Raw genomic sequence first — 19,109 nt, forward strand, 5'->3', positions numbered from 1 at the left:
CAGACACACACAAAAAAGGACATATAATAAGCAAAATAATACATACAAAATAATAAAAGTAAATGAGCAACTCGGACTCCACTAAAAACTGGGAGCATGGACAAAGTGCGCCGACAGCACAATCAATGGCCTGCTCAAGGATTTTACGAAGCACAAAAACCTGCTCTGTAGTCACTCTTCCTCCAAAACCTGCCTACTCAGCCCGAAGTCTTTTGTCAACTACAGGATCAATTCTTTCATATTAATTTTGTTCATTATCTTTGCTTCTGTTGCCATGAGTGTAATTCCTCGTCAAGTAACGCAATTTGTTAGGTCTTCTTTTTTTAGGTTATGTGATGATCAGGCCATTTTCCAATTATCTGGGACTTCGCCTGAGCGCCATTTTGTTTGAAAAGCTGGTGTAATTCTTTTACAATTGTTTTATGTCTGTTGTTAACATATCTATTATGAAGGTGTCCATTCATAGTGCTTTTCATTCTTTATTTAGTATCAGGGGGTTGGTGGTAATATCGTTTTCTGCGTGGTTCCAAATCTCAATGGTTGTTGAAGAGGGTCTAGTCTATTCAAACTTCACTGAAGTGATCAATCCATCTACATCTTATTTCCTTCTCTGTTGTTAAAAGTTTACCTTTTTTTATCTTTGACAAATATACACCAAAAGCATTTTGTTTTCTAGTTGCATTTCTACTATGAATCTTTGACTACGTACGTACTGTATCACTTTAATTTTGTTTAACCACAAGTTTTGTTAAGTAACTGTCTTTGTAAGAATCATGCAAATTCTGAAAAATGTGATACACCCTAAAAAAGGCTACATATTTTTATTTTTGTGATTAAGTTGTTTCATGGGTCTATGGAATGAAATGTGTAATAATTCATTCAAATCTGCCTGCTCTTAGGAGATAATCAACATTGAAAATCCAATAGATTCTTTTGTATTTGAGTGTCGTTTACAGAGTTATCTCCCTTAATTTTGAATTCTATAGTGCATTTTATACAATTTTTATCTCCTATGAGCACGGGTTATACGAAAAACCAAATGTTAATTTCTGTTTACTGAAGCATTTAAACAATATATCAAAAATAAAAATATGTAGGCTTTCCAACCATGTATCACAGTTTGCATGATTCTTAGCTGGAGTGCTACTTAACAATGAAAAGCGTTTTTAGGATTGCTTTTCTTTTTTATATATATTTTTAAGTGGAGAAGTAATGCAAATGAAGCCATTTTTGTAAATTTAATATCTCACTGACATAAGAGTAAAGTTAAAATTTCTAGTATTTTATTCGTTATGTATTTTGAATACGTTTTCTTTATTTGCGTTTCATTGTTTGTTTTATTTTTGAACTTGTTATACTTTTTCCCTTGCGTTCAAATATCTTTCATAGCATTCGAAAATTTGCGTATAATTATTAATCGTTTGGGAACAAAATATGCAGATGTTTTAAAAGTTCAAAAGCCTGTTATAACTTATGTTTGGACAATGTCTTTTTTTTAGTACGGTGTGTAATATTTTGCTTATACTATCTCATAAAACTTTAAAAGCTTTGAATTATGAAAAAAATATTATTTTAAATATAGAGCTAGATAAGATTATGATAAGCTACACTGTAAATCAGTTCAAAGAAAGATAATTCTACATGAAATTTCTAACTTATAACGTGGATGATTTTTGTGGAACCATTGATTTCTGATATACATTCATCACACTCGATCACAAATAATACATTGCTGAATAAATTGGTAATGGGATATAATTTAATGGGGAAACTAACAGGAACAAATTTGGGATTCGTTTTTCGATTAAATTTCAACGATTGAATATCGCTTTGCCATCAAAAACTCTTTATCTGTCATGATTATTTCTCTATTGTAAGCGATACACTGAGCTCCACAGAACAGCGCTGGTTAATGAGCGAGATGAGAAACTCCTCTGTTTTTAATTTTGCCCAAAATAAGGTTAAATGAGCGATCAAATGAAAGCCTGAAACCCCCTCTTAATGAATTTCTGGGTAGAATCACCCCCATTTTATGAATTTTTGGTTTCGCCTTTTTATGCATTTCAAATTAATTGGTTATACCTGCTTTAACAAATATGTAAATGGTTGATATACACCTCCGAATTGTATGTTCTAATGCAAATTCAGGATTTTCGGCGAAAACGATCGAAACGATTGTTATATTTCTATGCCAACTTTTGCCTCACACTTTGCACTTCTATGGCTGCCTAAAATGAAAATGAAAAAGGATATTTAGTATAACAAAAAGTGGAGTATCCAAGAGTGGGATCCAGTGTTAAAACCTCCTATTTGTTAAAAAAGAGGGCTATTTGTTTATGCAATATGTGTGAAATTCAGCAAATGAGTCGGAAACATGATACATAGATAAGGGCTATCATTTACTCATGTTTGTTTTGTTTGTTTGTTGGGGTTTAACGTCCGAGCAGCAATATTTCAGCTAATCATGATATTGCACGAAAACAATGGTATTGTGAGAAACAATAACACTCACCTGTATGAAATAAAACTGGAAATGTGCTTATTTGTGTAAGACAAACTAATCGACCAATAATTTGTTCTTTTTTTGCAGGGTACGGTAACTTAAAGTTTTATCTTGAATATGCGTGTAGGCCACGAGCTTTTATTAAAAATTATTTCATCAAATAAGTAATTTATTTACAGTAGCAGTGGCCAGAGCCTACACTTGTAAAGCCTGCTAGCATCTGCAATTATCTCTTACACCACCGCAGAAAAGAGTTCCATTTGCATACTCCGTTAAGATTAAATGCATTCCATGTTATTTACGCCAATAAACTAACCAAATAAACTTTCTCTGGAATAAAAATGTCGATTATTCTTTGTTTCAATCAACAATGATCCAATCAAAAATAGTTGACCTCTAACCTCTTGTCAGTACTGGCCTTTGGGATACAAATAACCATCAATATTTGAATACCAACTGCAAGAGCTGTTACAGGGGATCAGATAAGTGGTGCATGGTCCGAGGTCCGGGACCTTCAAAATTCTAATTACTTGGGTCCTGTACAATCGACCTTTTTAAATGTTGCTTTGATTATGTGGAAATGGACGGAAGACATTTTTATTCTTAAACTTAAAAAACAAAATAAAATTAAAACTATGTAGAATAACTCATCTCCATAAAAGAACAACAAAAAAACAAACAAACAAACAACAAAAATAAAACAAAAACAAAAATGGTGGCAAGAGAGATGACAAAAAATCGCAAAAAATGCATATTACTTAAAAGGTAGCTTTGTAGCACATGAGCTACATTAATCAAGGATTGAGATAGTGGAGTATAGATGAGATGTACGTTTATGTTGTGTTCATATTTAAAGATTTTTTTGTGATTTAACTGACAGTTTCAAACAGAAGGCTGATACATTGAACTACGACTAATACATGTAGAAACTGAAATCCGAACTAATAGTTTGCAATTTAATTATGCAGACTATCGAGCATATTTGTGTTCATTTATTTAGATTTTCCATGTAGACCAACAACATGAATATTACACAAGTTGACGTACTGCCACAATTGAAGGGTGTTACATGCATTTCTTGGGGTGATTTTTATCAAATATATTGAATGTTACTCGTAATCAGAATGATGAATTTAAATCAAAGAGTTCAATGTTAACAATTTACATTAAATATGGAAATGTTTAAATACGTTTGAAGTCGGTCTTCATTCTCGCCTTTTTATGCAGAAACTAAAATTGATTCAGTACATGAGTACTTTGATTGACAAAGAGAACATTGAAAAAGGGAGAACATTCTTTATTTTATGTAAAGTTTGGTTGCTTTGCCAGGGAACTTTAAAAGTCACCATTGTCGATAAAAAATCTTGATGCTAAATATAATTGACTAACATATAATATGTTATAACAGTCAGGAATATACGCTCCCTGGTTATGATAGACATTGAACATACCAGTGAAAAAAAATGTTGTGCCATATAGGCTTTGATTGACAGCTTGTCTTCCAAACAACATCCTGCGGTTTCTCAAACTACCCGATATTCAACAATAACCCAGGGACTTAAACATATAATGACCAAGCTACCAAATCCCTGGATCGAGCCCTGGATAGTCTTATAATTAAACCAGGGGCGGATTCAGGCGGGGGCGTGGTGGGCGCCCCAATCCCTAAAATTTGCAAAGCATGGGTGTTAGAGGTAGATTTAGGCGGTTTTAGGTTGAAACTTTAATTTCTCGCTAATTTTACCACAAAAGATATCTACATTGTACCCACTCTAAAAGGATATTTCAAAATTTAACCTCAAAATTGTTTTACTGTGCGCCCCCTCCCCCAAATCTAAAATCCTGGACCCGCCCCTGTAAACAGTCATATGCATATAGCAACAGTCTGTGACAGAATCTACTTTGTTATAGCCTTAGAGAATTTACAAATTTCTTTGTCATTCAAAAAACTTCATTGTCAAAATGTAAAGTTCCACAAAAAAAAAAAAAAAAAAAAAAAACTAATAAAAGAAAAAAAAGAAAAAAAGAATCTGGACCTGTGGCAAATAATTTATCCACAGCATATATTGTATTAATTTTGCTCAGTGATATTCTAGTACACAATGCGTCTTAAAGTTTACAAACTTCCCGCTAAAATTTACCTGTAAAATATTGTGTATTCGGTTGCGACACCTGTGGACAAACATGTGTATTACTCTAAAAAGAAGAGTACAATGATTGATGACGTCACGAACATGGAGGCAATTGTGTAGAACTTTCAGAAGTATGCACATAAAAACTTTATTTTGACGAAAAAGACTATTTTGTAAGTCAAACATTTATCTTTTTGGGGCGAACACACATATAAATAATACAATAACCGCACATGTCACAAGCGGAATTCACACTGATTCCGAATTTCAATACATTTACCTGCGATCTTCGACCCCTTTTTTCTTGAAAATGTGTTTTATTTTCCCTTCTCAAGAGTTTGAGTGTTTTCTATCAGTAGATTCGATCTTAACTTTTTGTCTCCTTTGAGAAGATGCATGAACATCAATATATTTGTTGATTGCAATTTGGATGAGCTAAGATTGACATCCAGGGTAATTCCTCCCTTGTCTGTTGATAATATATAGTAAGCAATACTTGTGTTTTAAGAAAGCACTGTGGTGTTCAACACTTAAATTCTCATTTATATCCTTACCAGCAGTGCCAGCAGTACCCTTTTTAGTTATAGCTGATCTGATTCATTATACATGTATTAAATTTAGTGGTGCATACATGTGATAAGGTCATTCCTTCAAAACTGGAGATTTGTCATTTTTCTGCTGGAGATTTGGTTTGAAAACTGGAGGTTTTTATCAGCGTTTTTTTTTCACAGCATAACAAGTCAAATATGTGTGAAACTTATGGAAAACCTTGTTTTAAGTCTATTTCCATGAGAAAAAATGCAGAATACTCTATATGAATAGTTTGAAAGACTTTTTTGATGGAGTAACACTTGGACATTTTAATGATTTTATTTATTATTGACAATTCAATATATCAAGGATTTATATATAGCTCCTTGGATATATCTACTATAATTAATTAATTAATTTTCATTTACAAATTGTCACTCCGTGCAGAATTTCATTTCAAATAGTCAGTACTGGCTTGGTACCACTTTAACTTTGACTTCCATGCAGAATTGAATTTGGAACAGTCCTTTGCTTTCTTGGCAGGAGGTGCTGAAGATGCAATATTACATTTCGGCAGTTTGACGGTTTATGATCGTAAGAGTGCTCCAAATAGAAAAAAATTACTTAGTTCCGCCATTGACTTGGATAAAAAACAAGCCATACTTTGAGTCATATTCAGTGTATGCATGGTCAACGTTTCCATAACCATCAAAGATCATATGTCCCGCATCAATATTTACATCAGTCCCAATCATCGGTAATAAATCGTTTAATCAATTAAGCATGTGCCACTAAAACTTTGGATAAATGTAAGTCATCACCTGATGTTACATAATCATCCCACATCTTTTAAATTTCGTCTCGTCGTTAACCACTAAAGCCGTAAATTACTGTTTATGACCCTAATTAACGGTAATTAACAGTTCACCTGACTACCTGAGATCAACCAGAAAATGCCGTTATTCGATCCTCTCGAGGTTTTTTTTTTTCGAGTAAATAAAAAAATGGCGTCCAAAATTTGTTTACGGTATAATGTTCGGAAAGCGGTAGATTTTCTGTGTCAACTGTAGAAAGGTAGGAAGGTTCTAATTCCAATGGAATTGAAATACCACCGGTAGGTTCACATGTATAGTGGTGCATACTGTTACATATATATACTTAAGTAGAAGTCTTTGTAAGAATCGTGCAAATTCTGTAATATGTGGTACACCTAAAAAAATGTTACACATTTTTTTTTGGTTATTAAATTGTTTTGTGGATCTATATACTGAAATGTTTAATTATTCATTCCAGTCTGTCTCATGGCTCTTAGGAGATAATCCTCATTGAAAATCCAATAGTTTATATTGTATTTTAGTGTCGTGTACAGAGTTATAACCCTTAATTCTAGAGTATATTCTGTATAATTTTTATCTCCCAAGAGCACAGGTTATATAAAAGTTGCATGTTAATTTATGTTAATTATTTACATTTTTAACACAAAATATCAGAAATAAATCGTCTGAATATAGCTGAAATATTGCTGCTCGGACGTTAAACCCCAACCAATAAACAAACATCAGAAATAAAAATATGTCTACGGCTTTCCAACCATGAATCACAGTTTGCCTGCTTCTTACCTGAAGTACTACTTAACCTATGACGTAAACAAATGCACATGAAACTGATGCAACTTACAGCTTTGCTTAAATTAAAAAGAAATAATTGTCTTTTCTGTCTTAGAAAAAATTCATGTACATGTACACATATATATATATACATGCTTTGATTTGAACTGGGAGTATATATTAGATATAAGTCCCTGATTTGCATACATGTATGTCAACATCTGGGACCTCTATGAGGGAGATCTCCCTCATTGGGAAGTGGTGGATAGGGGAGATTTCGTATAGCGTTGTTTTTCGAGAGGAAAGAAGTGTCTACAGACAACGACACGAGCACCATACAAATATTTTGTTTTTGCTGTCATATAAAAATGAGATATATGATGTGCATTAAATGACTGCCACATTATTAACACAGCCATATTCTTTAGTGCACATATAGAGGCAAAATAATCATATAGCTCCCAATACATTGTACATCTAACAGGGGTTGAAAATTCCCAAAGAACAAGACGGCTTTTACAAAAAAATAGAATTTTGCTTATCAGGCCAGTTGTGCCTAGATTCAGGCTCTTAAGGGCCTTTAGTTTATATTCCTGATTATACTTGTAAGTCTGAATGTTAAATTGAATTTTTAACATATTTTTTATCAAAAAAGCAGCACTCAATTCACTCAAAGAATACAAATTAACTCTAAAACATGAGGTGTGCTCAGTTATAAGGATTGCAAAAAAGAGTTCTACAACTACATCAAGGGATGTTCAAGTTCTGCAATCGTCTTTAGAATGAAAAACTTGAGGCAAAAGAAAAAATCTGTTTCCTGCTACCCTACTTACCCTAGTTTTTTGTGCTTACAATAACCATTTTATGGCCCTTTCAGCTACAATATTGTTAAAGTCTAGATTTTCCCCCATTAACTCAATATAAAATGTTTTTGAAAAGTATAATTTCCTTACCTACATACATGTACCCTGTTTTTTTTTCGATTGTACCAGAAAACAAGGCTTGTTATGTTTTTTTTAGAGGGAAGGTAAGTAACATAAAACCGTGGGATTCTGAAGATGACCAAAATATGATTATTTTGCTTCTACATGGACACTAAAGAATATGGCTCTGTAAATAATGTGGCAGTCATTTAAATCACATCTTATATCTCATTTTTTTTATGACAGCAAAAATTTGACAGTCATATATTGGTATGGTGCTTTTGCTGTTGTTGTCTGTTAATACTTGGTTTTCGTGTGATAATTTGGTTAAAGTTGGTTGATCTTTTTTATTTTACGGGTTCAAACCACAAAAGGAAGGTTGGCAATGATATATAGTGTTATTGCCCCAACCGTTTTAGAATTAATAGTCAAAAAAGAGTTTTAAACAAGCGTGTAATTTGGCGAGTTCTCATTAGCTTACACTTGTCAATTTGGCGACCATCATTTGATTTGGTGAGTTTCAAGAAAAGTTAACCAGCCAACAGGTTATTTAGTAAAACATCCCTTAACATCATACATTAAAAATATGTTCCCTACAGTTTAAGAAGTTTAGCTTCAATATGTCAAGTGAATATTGGGCTTAATGTGCACAATTTTATTGACTCAAAATATAAAGCATTGTTTACAATCTGCCATAAACCGGATGTACCAAAACCTACACAACGGTCCTGATCTTGTATTAGTATTCAAATGAAATTATCATGGTAATTTAAGATATGTTACCTTGCAAATTAGTTGTTTATTGTCAAAATAAAAATGAACAAGAAGCAAATGATTTTCTTGTTTCATAATGATGAATCTGTTGAAATATAATTTTATTATTCAAATATGAGTTTAGAAATGGAGTACTCATTTTGTTACTGTAAAGTACATAAAAAACTTCAATGGGAGGGAATATTCGAAAATGGAAAAGTTTTCATAAATTTAAAAACAAATGAAAGATAGCTGAAGAAAGAAAAAGAAAAGCAGAAGATAGTCAAATCCAAGAGAAAACAGATAATAGTACAGAAAAAAAAACAAAAATAAAAATTGGCTAGTTGAATTACTATTTGACTAGCAAGATCAATATTCCACTAGTCAGAATGGCAAGTTGGGGAAAAAATGGTTTCCCACACTGAAGGTGTCAAAGGAATGTTTATGATATTGTTCCACAATATTCTATACAACAAATGGTCAGAATTGGATTGATTTAGGGGTAAGGAGATTTTCATAATTTGGGCTAAAAAGGAGAGAAAAGTGACCACTCACGCTGTGGTAAAATTATATCTTGTGTCAAATGTCTAATGGTATTGGTAATCAAAATTCCAAACTGTGTTAAGTTTGACTTGCCCCAATTTTAACCTTTCAGGGTTTCAACTTCTGCAGTCGTATCAAGCTGTGCTGTGTGAAGCATTTTATTAGACATTATTTACATGTGTCAACAATTATCAACATTCATTACATTTGTCAGCACATTCATAAGAGAACTATAATTTTGTGGGCAGAAAACAGACCTGGCAAAATCATTTTTCAACCTGTTGGACATTTGGTCCGGCAACCTAACGAAATCTCCTGGACCAAACAATTATGTGCCGGACAGAAATCATTTCTTGGATTCAATTTAAATTTGCCTTGATTTGGACACTATCTTTAAAACGAAAGTTCCGGTTGAGGCATGTCTTTATAAAAAAAATTGTACCGGACATCTGGTCCGGAAATCACGCAAATTTTACTGGACTGGCAGCTAAAAGTACCGGTCATATCCGGCGGTCCGACGAATTTCACAATGACTGAGAAAGTTTACCCACAAATACTGTTAAATTTAATTAGATAGTTCTAACAAAACATCAGAAAAGAGAGAAAATCAAGGATTTACATTTCATCCCTTGCTGAACAATTTTGCATATTCTGTTGACACATGCAACTGAATGGAATTCATATTATCACATCTAAAATCTTAATTTTTGATATTATTTTTGTCTATTTATAGTCATACATGTACCTCTCTCTCCAACATTGGCTCATAGGTGCATCTAGTTGGTTTTTTATTTCAACCATTAGCACTTGTAAGAAGTGACTTTCTATTGAAGTCAATTTTTTTTCTCTAATTGGGAAAGAATAAGGAGAATATAATTTTGTATTTTTTACAAGCTTGAATTAAATCTAGCAATGAACATTGATTAAGTTGAAGTGGCTTAAGATTATCAAATGGAATAACCACCTCAGAGTCTTACTTATATAGTTTTATATAGCTGATGATTTCAAATGTAGTTTTGCATTCTGTGATTAAGTAAATGTGCTATATTTTTAGAATGTTTGTGTTGCCTTGACTACAGCCTGCATGGTTACACAATAAACAGAAGATTTTGTTTAGGTAACTGCTTTTTTGATAAACCTGATACATGGCAGCTGATTGTTCATGATAAATGCATGTCACTTGTAATGATTTCAACTTGTCATTTGGAAACTCTAAGCACTTTGGCAAAGGTTTAGGTTTTAGTACAGTAAACTTCTGTATTTGAAGTGCTAGTACATTTTAGAGGTGAACTAGACTAGAGCAGTTGTTGGGAATCTGAACCTAATTGATCTTGAACATGTTGGGTATGAGTACTATGAACAGTGCTTTAAAGCCTTTTGTATTGTCATTACTATTGCCAAAAAAATATCAAAGCGTCAATTGGAGGGGTTTTCTAGAATCTTTAGTAATGTGCATTATGGGAACTACTACAAAAGTTGAATAAAATGTAGTACTATACACGCCATAGAAAGTGCTTTTGTTTTTGTTGTAAATTTTTGTAGCCAGGGAAAAGGAATGAAGTATTTCAAGCCTGAAGTCTGTGTTAGAGCACAGTGAGTAGAAAATTTGCATTAGTCTTTACGCTGTTACAGAAACAAAGGCATAAACACATATTGTGGCTAATGTCCAATTGTGATGTATTTGAAAAAGGCCTTCTTTAAAATTTGGTTAGCCTTAATATCAATTTCAACAAACATTTGGCTCTGTGGCTTAAAGCCATCTCCTGCTAACATAGGGAGCTTTACATTAAACCTTTTTGCACTTGTTCGAAAATCATTGATCTTCGTTCAACTCCCATTGCTATAAACTTGTTTCTGTAGTGTACTACTACATGTACAAAATGTACACAGACTTAACGATCTGACCAAATAGCAAATTTTGACTTTTTTTCCTATACCCTTAACAAGTAGTTGAACATTATGACACAGTTCAGTTTTAGGATTTAGCTTTGTTTAAGCCTCACTTTATTGCCTGCACTAAAATTGGCAATGATGAGGTTTGTAGTACACATAAGAAATAACAAACCTACAGAAAATTTAGTAACCACAGTGTAAAAATAGGGTTTCTATTCATAAGCACATCCCAGAGTACATTCTAAAAATACTGAACATTCAGGCACCAAAGGAACTATAGATATATGTATGTATTTTAATACATGTTAATTGTTCTTTTACGTCGATGTATTTTTGGCTAAGTGTCACTCAATACATTCCTACATGTACATACGTCTGTACATGCACTAATGTACATACATCTGTACACGCACTAATGTACATAAATCTGTACATGCACTAATCTTATAATGTACGTACTTAAGTACTGTTTTCTTTTCTTCAAATATAGAAAAAAATAACAATATAGAGTAAAGAAAATGAGGTACCATTACAGGCTGTCATTTGTCAAAAAGGGGTATATAGCATGAAACAAATTTGAAAAAGGATCTATATAAAATAATTTAAAAAAATAAATGATTTTACCTACCTGCATGTACCTATTTTTTTTCATCAAATGTAACCTTAAACAGACAAAAAATTTTTCTTGGCATAACTACACCCCATAACCCTAAAGGTAGGAATTTTGTAGATTCGTATGTGTACATACATGTAGATCAGACGTGACTGAGGGGAAATTTAGTATCTTTAAGCACATTTTGGGTTCACATGGAAGGATATACTTGTATCACTTGGCCAGGTTTTCTTCCACTTAAGTTGGAATTCAGTTTTCTCAAATTCAGATTTGCCTGTTATGATTCTTTTTCAACCATATCACATGTTTACCGTAAATTTATTCCTAATATTGCAGATTTAACTGCTTTTTTTTATTTACAGTGAAAACCATCTAAACTGAACCTCTTTTGATTAAGACTTGTATTCATGGTTTACATAGGTTCAACAAACATTTAAATTGTTTGGAAGAAAGATAACTCTGGTCAAAATATTACTTAAAGACGCAGTAATGTTCCGATCATGGGGAAAGTCTGAAAATGAGTGGGCGTCTTCACTTTGCATTTGGTGTCTTCTTTGGGTGAAGGGAGTGATCCAAGGGTGACTATTTTGCTCGAATTGCCCAGTAGCATGAGCCCTGGTGCCTGGTTTAGAGAGGTTTTTGGATTAATTAGTGTTCAGTTTGGACTGGTGTCACTGTGTAAATGAAGGCTTCATCAGATGTCTTTAGTCAATAGCCTTTTGCCTGAGGCATCTGGTTTCGACAGTTTTAAGGTTATTCAGGGTTAGGCTATGACAGGTACAGTCCTTGAACCGATCCGAGCAACGATTTGACAGATCGATGACAGTTGACTGATTGATTGCTGACGGATCGATGACAGATGACTGGTGAGCGATCTGAGCACAGTTTTGTTATGTAAAATGTCGTTATATCTGTTTTGAATAAAAGAAATGTAAAATAAAGGTATAAACTGATGTTTAAATCTATTACATTATGTGAAAAAAGTGACAAAGAAAACAACAAAAACCGTAAAATACTGTGACCGTTCTGTGGTCACCTGATGCGATCACCAGTTTAATGGATTGGTTTGACGGATTGATGACTGACCGGAAACTGATCGGTGATCGATGACCGATCACAATTTTGTTTCACAGATCGGTTCAGGTACTATATCACTGTATTTTGTTTTGGCCAGTCTTTATAGCACATCATTTTTGGTAAAATTATTTACAAATTACTTCATGAATAATATGGATTAAGGATTGAATGTTTCATTGCAATATCGATGTATCATGATAATTTTGGTTACAATACAATGTGATACATTCCATACCATACTACACAGGTCAAAATACAACTTTTTTCCAAACAATTGATGAAATTACTATGCAAATAGTAAAGAAGGACATGTCTTGTGAGGAAAAATCCATTATTCTCTGTTAAGATCAGTCCTAGACTCTAAGAATGAAACCTGGCTTATATTTTTTAATCGAAATTAAAGAAAATATATTGGACAACATGCTATTGTGTATCGTATTGAAATGTATGGTATCATCACCCTGGTATCATGATATGTGTTTTGTATCGTGAGGTAAGTGTATCATTACAACCCTGCCATGGATGTGTCTTCAGTATGTATATAAACACAGTGCAAGGTTAAATTATATTGGTTGGATACTTTTTGAGTTACAGATTACAACAAGAAGGTACCTGTACTGTTTGGAAAAAGTGACAAAAATTTGTAAGTTCAAGATGCTAAAAATTTAGGATCTTATTAATAATTTTAGTTTCTCCAGTATAGAAGGTGCACATCTTCAATATGTACATGTGTATAAACATTGTGCAAAGTTTGAATGTTATTTGTCATATACTGTCCGAATTACAGATTTTGCAAAGTACATGTAGGTACCCCTAAGAGTGACCATAAGATCTGCTTTCACCATTGATGATGCAGGTAAAAGTGAGTTTTACTGCAGAATTGTATTGTCAGCTGACAGAAAAACTGAATTACATGTATCATGATGACACAGATAATTCCTTTGTGATGTTATGAGGGAAGAAAATGCGAAGTTAGTCTTTATATGTGTCACAGATTTACTGCTTCACTACTCATTTCAAAATTTAAAACTTGCACTCAATGTATAAGTAAACATGTGAGTTAAATTAACTGTAAAACAATAAAAACTAAGCAAAATTGAAGTTTTAACTGTTGCAACAATTTAGCACATTTAATATGACAGGAAAATTTGATCTGTTTCCAAAAGTTGTATACTTATACAATGACAACAGTCTGAACTGAACCATGATTAACCTAAAACCTCTCTAAACCAGACTCTTTCTATTTTTTTTAATATCCACTGGTCTGATTCAGTTTTTACTTGACTTTTAGGAAGGTCCCTTTTTATCAATTAGATTATATTTTGAAGTTGGGTAAACTGAACATTTGTCTAAACTGGACACCTATCTAAACCGAACACCTGTCTAGACTGGACGCATTTTGAAGTTCAGAAAGGATTTTGCTTAGACAGTTTCTCTGTTATATTGTATGTGAAATATTCGACTTGTTATTATTTTTGTGGGTAAGAGCCTAAAGAAGTTGTACTCAGTGCTTCTCAGCAGGGCTGGATATAGTGGTCAGTATGTCTGTCTGTCTGTCCTTCCTATTATTTGTCAATTTTTTTACCCTGTCACAATGCAAAATGGGGATTTTAAATCTGTCAGCACTCTCATGCCTACTTTTCTAAATGGATTTTGATAAAATTTATTTGAAATGTTACCATAAATCTCTTGGACGAGTTAAAAAATTAGAAAATTTTGTTTTAATTGGATGTGTGACCTTTTTATTATCAAAATACTGAGCAGCCCATTGACATGGAGGAACACTTTTTATCAATAGCACAATAATCTGTAAATGAGTTTTTCATATTGATATCTGAGTGTCTTTCTTTACTAAAAAAATTGTAAAAACGATACAGGACTAGTTTTATTTGGATACTTTTCTTTAGTAATAAGGGACTTTTGAATAAACATTAAGTCATATCAGCTTTCTTTGTATTTCTCAAAGGAGAAGCTCTTATTAATAATTATATGATATGATACACATGAACTACCGCTGGTAAAGCACCTATTAATGAGGTATTTTTCACTACAACCAAGGTCCATTGGTTTTAATGGCCTATATAATATGATCCCTTGATCAAAAACCTTTATCAAAAGTAATGGACATATGATATAACACTGAATCGAATGATGAATGTCTTTTTAGAAAGTGTAGGTGGTGTTTCGTTGTACCTCCTTCATATTGTGTAATCGAATATTCTAATTTTTTTTAGATTTTCTATTTAAATTTGGCCATGTGTTTTGGTAATGATATGGTAGATGTGTCTGAAAATAGCCTAACTCGTATGATTCAGCAGTTTCTGGATTTTGTTTAGGTAGTTACAATAGCATATGTAGTGTAAATATTGCTGGTTCATTGTATGTAGGTTTCTAAATCTATCACAGTTGTAGTTTGTAACTGTCAGTAGGTGCCTATACATGGGCAAAATTATTTCACATAATTTTCATATGAATTTCACATGATTTGTGAATTGAGCAAATAAACTTTATGACAGAGTTCATGTGAAATTCAAGTGAATCGAGCCTTGACATGAATTTCACATGAATTGTTCACTTGAAGTTTATGTTAAGTAAATTTCATGTGAAAATCATGTGAAGTTCATGTGAATTTTATGTAAAGCTGGATTAACATGAATTTTACGTGAGAAATATTTGCCTGTGTAGTCCTTTGTCACATTCGAAGAAATTTGACTGTTTAAATAAGGTATATTGTACATGTATTTTCATATTGTACATGTATTTTCAAGGTTAGTAAAAAGTACATCAGTTCAATTTCATAACAGTCAGTTAACCAAATAAACATTTTCAATTAAATTTTGACTTATATTTACAGAAAAAATTGCTGTGCGTTTTTTTTGTGATTTTGAATCTTATGAAATCATGTTTATCATGTGATTATCATATTTTCAGGACCACATGTTTTCCATGTCTGGTCTTTGTCCCTGGATTACATTCTTTTGATTACCGCTATAAATTTGGTTCCCTTGATTACTCTTTCTTTTAGTTAGAGCTTACACTTCTATCTGAAATTAATTAATTTTACTATGTACAAGACAGACATAATATGCATTGAGCTTTCACTTTTTTGTCTATAAAGTGAATATAAATTCAATTTTGCCTTCTTTGTTATATTGTCTTTCTTACTTTTGACCAACTTTTTTTCTTTGTTCACACTAAATCACAACAAAAATTATCCTGTCACTATATTATAGTAAACGGGGAATAAATGGGGCATTTTGACCTTTATCTTTTTATCAGGTTATTAAGACATCAATCTTCCCTTTATTTTCTATGATCTATGTATAAATATCAGAAATCTAGATTTATATGAATGAAAAATTACTCCAAGATCTTGATCTTTGTATATTTATGAATGAAGGGATGTCTATAGGCCACTTTGTAGTGATCTTGTGAAGTCATATGTATCAAAAAGCGGTTTGCCATGGGTCAAAATATAAAAAGTAACTTGAATTTATAGACACTATGTCTTTTCTGTAGCTCAATCTTTCAAGCACATCTTGTTCACCTTGATGTTTGCTTATTTATCTGTATCACTTAAACTCTTGACTGATTTGTATGGTTATCAGACACTGGGACAAAAACTGTGCATATACCTCTGTAGATGTTGAATTATTTGTATTATATAAAATGGATTTAATTTATTTAGCTATTCAATCGTTTCTAATTTGTATGCAATGCCATTAGCCATTACTTGGCAGGATGTTTAGATATTAATTTGAAAATGGATTTTACATATTTTACAAAGTTTCATACACAAACAGCTGACTGTGAGTTGAATTTTTATTTTCTTGGTTATTTTTTAAAATGAAGAACAATATGTTAATTAAAAAAAAAAAATTGATAAACTTTTAAGAATATTGCTTATAATATATAAAGCAAGTCATCCTTTATAGATGTGATAGTATTACATGTACTTTTAAATTTCTTCTATGTTTCTATTAAATGTACATTTTATTAAGCACCTCGAGGCATGTAAAGAGAAAATCATAGATTTTTCAATAGGTTTCACTATACAATTAAATACATGTACTGAATAATTTTTTAACCGGAATTAACCAGATTTTGTAACTTCTGAAGGCTGCAAGATCTCTGTTTCTATGTATTTTAAACTTAAATACCAGTGTCAAAGGATTTTTTACTTCTTTCACTTCACCATTATCAAAATAATGAAGGTTGTCTTGCATTAGGTCATGCATGTTACCTACATGTTTTCATAGGTTGGGTCATGTTACTGTTAAGAGTTTTTTCAGCAGCATTAGATGTACCAATTATCCATAATATTTGCCAGCTTTGTTTGCATATCAGTTTGTAAATTCTGGCCCTAGTACGGTACCTCAAAACTTGTACAATACTTAAATCTAAGAATATACTTAACTCTAATCAAAGTCGTTGAAATTAATGACGTCACAAACAGTTAAGAATTTTGAGGGGCAGTGGCCTGATCAGATTCTAATAAAACTTTGTATGATTGAATTTACATAATGTATGTCATTTTACACAACTTTTGCTTGAGAAAAATTAAAATGATAACCAAAATTTTAAAACAATTATTATAAACTTTAATATGTATATAGAACAGCCCCTAATTCTACTTGAATATACTCAGAGGTTCAAAATAATAGTGCCAGGTCTAAGGTCTGGGACCCTCAATTTCTGACCTAGGACCTATGACACATCATTTAAACAGGTCAGGGACTGCCAACTACTGTGCATATACATTCGTTGGCATGTTATTGAGACTTTTGTGTTCACTCAAGTGGACCATTAATTTTAGGACGTAGACCTATGTTAAGCGAAATCACTCTTACAAGTCATTGGGATTGTTTGTATTCAGCAGTTTACATTAATGCCATGTAAGCATCAAAGTAACTTGGATTGATTTCTTTCAGTTTCAAATGAAAGCTGTTTTCAGGATTTATGTCCCTTATCCTATGTCTACCTCCTTAAAACTTGAAAAAGTGCAGGACCTTCCACTCTTAAAAGTAAATATGGACCCCTGAATGTACCTTAGCAGTGTAAGTAATAATGTTCTAGTCATTTTAGCTTTTGCAGACTTATTTCTTACTCTCCATACAATTCTAAAGCTACAAGTCTATATTCATATCAATTTTTAATCAAACTTATCTTCAAGAAACTTGATTCAACTTTCATCAAAACTTTAGATGCTTTTTCTATTTCCTATAAATTCTCTTTAAACTTCAATAGGAACCTAAGTGTAGCCTCTAATCCAGAATTGCTAAGATCCCATGTAGATTTGTGATAGTTAGGGATTTTCAAACAAAGCACAGGACACCAATTGAACTTGTTGATGAACAGAAATTCACAAATGATAGTGCTGTGATCACGATTACAGATAAATGTAAAGTAAATAGGACCAAATCTTAACTATGTTAGGTTTCTGATGATAGTAAAAATAGTTCAGTTGTCGTAATTGTCCTGTCGTGTTCACTGGTACAAACCACTGTTCTGACGTCAATGTCACTTTGAGGGTATGATGGTGTACATTTTGGGAAGCCTAAGATTTCTTTTTATCAGGGATGGGTTAGGGAAAAACGGGCTATCATTTGTCCAAGATGTTGCACAATGTCCCTGTACAATAGTTTGGTTTGTATTCTTTATGTATTTCTTATTTTTTGTGTTTACATATACATACACTTATTTGACCTTGAGAGGTGAAAGTCTTCTGATTCTGTTGAGTACATGCACCTGAAGGAAATCAAGAAAAGAAATGATAAGTTCAAAAGCATCTCTCAGTTAGTACATTGTACATTGACTGTAAGCAGGGAAATTTTTCTAGTATCACTCTATTTTCGTGCAGTTTTATATTAACAATAGTTCTGGAAATGGTATTTAAATGATCTTCCTCGAAAGTATTCGCAACATTTTGATATTGGCATTACTGATCTCACTACGAAAAAAAAAGCAAAATTAAAAATACAGCAAATATTTCATCGTTTACAGTAAATGATATTTTGGATACAATGTAGCTGGAATAAAGAGTGTTTTATTTTACACTATGTCATTTACAGTTACAGTTCACACTGAGGTCACATGGGAGTTATAAAACCTTCATCATTATGTACACGAGTAGACCAGCTTGTAGTCTTTCCAAAGGTTCAGTTTTTTTTTTTTTCAGGACATTTGGTCCTGTGATGACATACTATTTTCAGCACGGAACCAAGTTTTACTGTCCATTTTGACCTGAATCAAGAATGACTAATATCACAAATTTTCCAGACTTCTGGTCTGGCGTTCCAGATTTTTTTACCAGTCCTGTCATATTTTTACTATTGATATCCTACGGGTCCGACGAATCTTCAGAAAGACTTGCCTTGAAGTCTGGTTATTGGCTTAATTTCTTTTTTATAGAATACCAGATGAGCCATGACCAAAATAGATACAAATACATGTATCTATCATTTAAGCTTCCTGAGAACTTGTATCTTTCTGAAGAAAAATTTGAATTTTATGTGATAAGCAGGTTTAATATGT

The 19,109-nt window shown here is 32.4% G+C and overlaps 1 protein-coding gene across 9 annotated transcripts in view; it reads left to right on the forward strand.

Annotated features, from left to right (window-relative positions):
• The first annotated feature begins 4,535 nt into the window (after nt 1-4,535).
• LOC148599530 (mitogen-activated protein kinase kinase kinase 2-like) overlaps nt 4,536-19,109 on the forward strand; it is a 60,546-nt gene continuing 45,972 nt past the window's right edge. The window contains exons 1-5 of one of the 9 annotated variants that reach the window (XM_088559813.1): nt 4,536-4,808; nt 10,047-10,109; nt 10,535-10,585; nt 13,170-13,218; nt 14,810-14,911. The gene's annotated coding sequence lies outside the window, so the exon portion shown is untranslated. Of the gene's footprint in view, nt 4,809-10,046; nt 10,110-10,534; nt 10,586-12,785; nt 13,219-14,809; nt 14,912-16,184; nt 16,385-19,109 lie in introns of those variants that run through there. The other 8 variants (XM_088559815.1, XM_088559814.1, XM_088559816.1 and 5 more) reach the window with 8 other exon arrangements.

This window comes from Perna viridis, chromosome 13 (assembly GCF_037379345.1).
Source record: "Perna viridis isolate PV_CMFRI_1.1 ecotype Kerala chromosome 13, ASM3737934v1, whole genome shotgun sequence".
Lineage (NCBI taxonomy): Eukaryota > Metazoa > Mollusca > Bivalvia > Mytilida > Mytilidae > Perna > Perna viridis.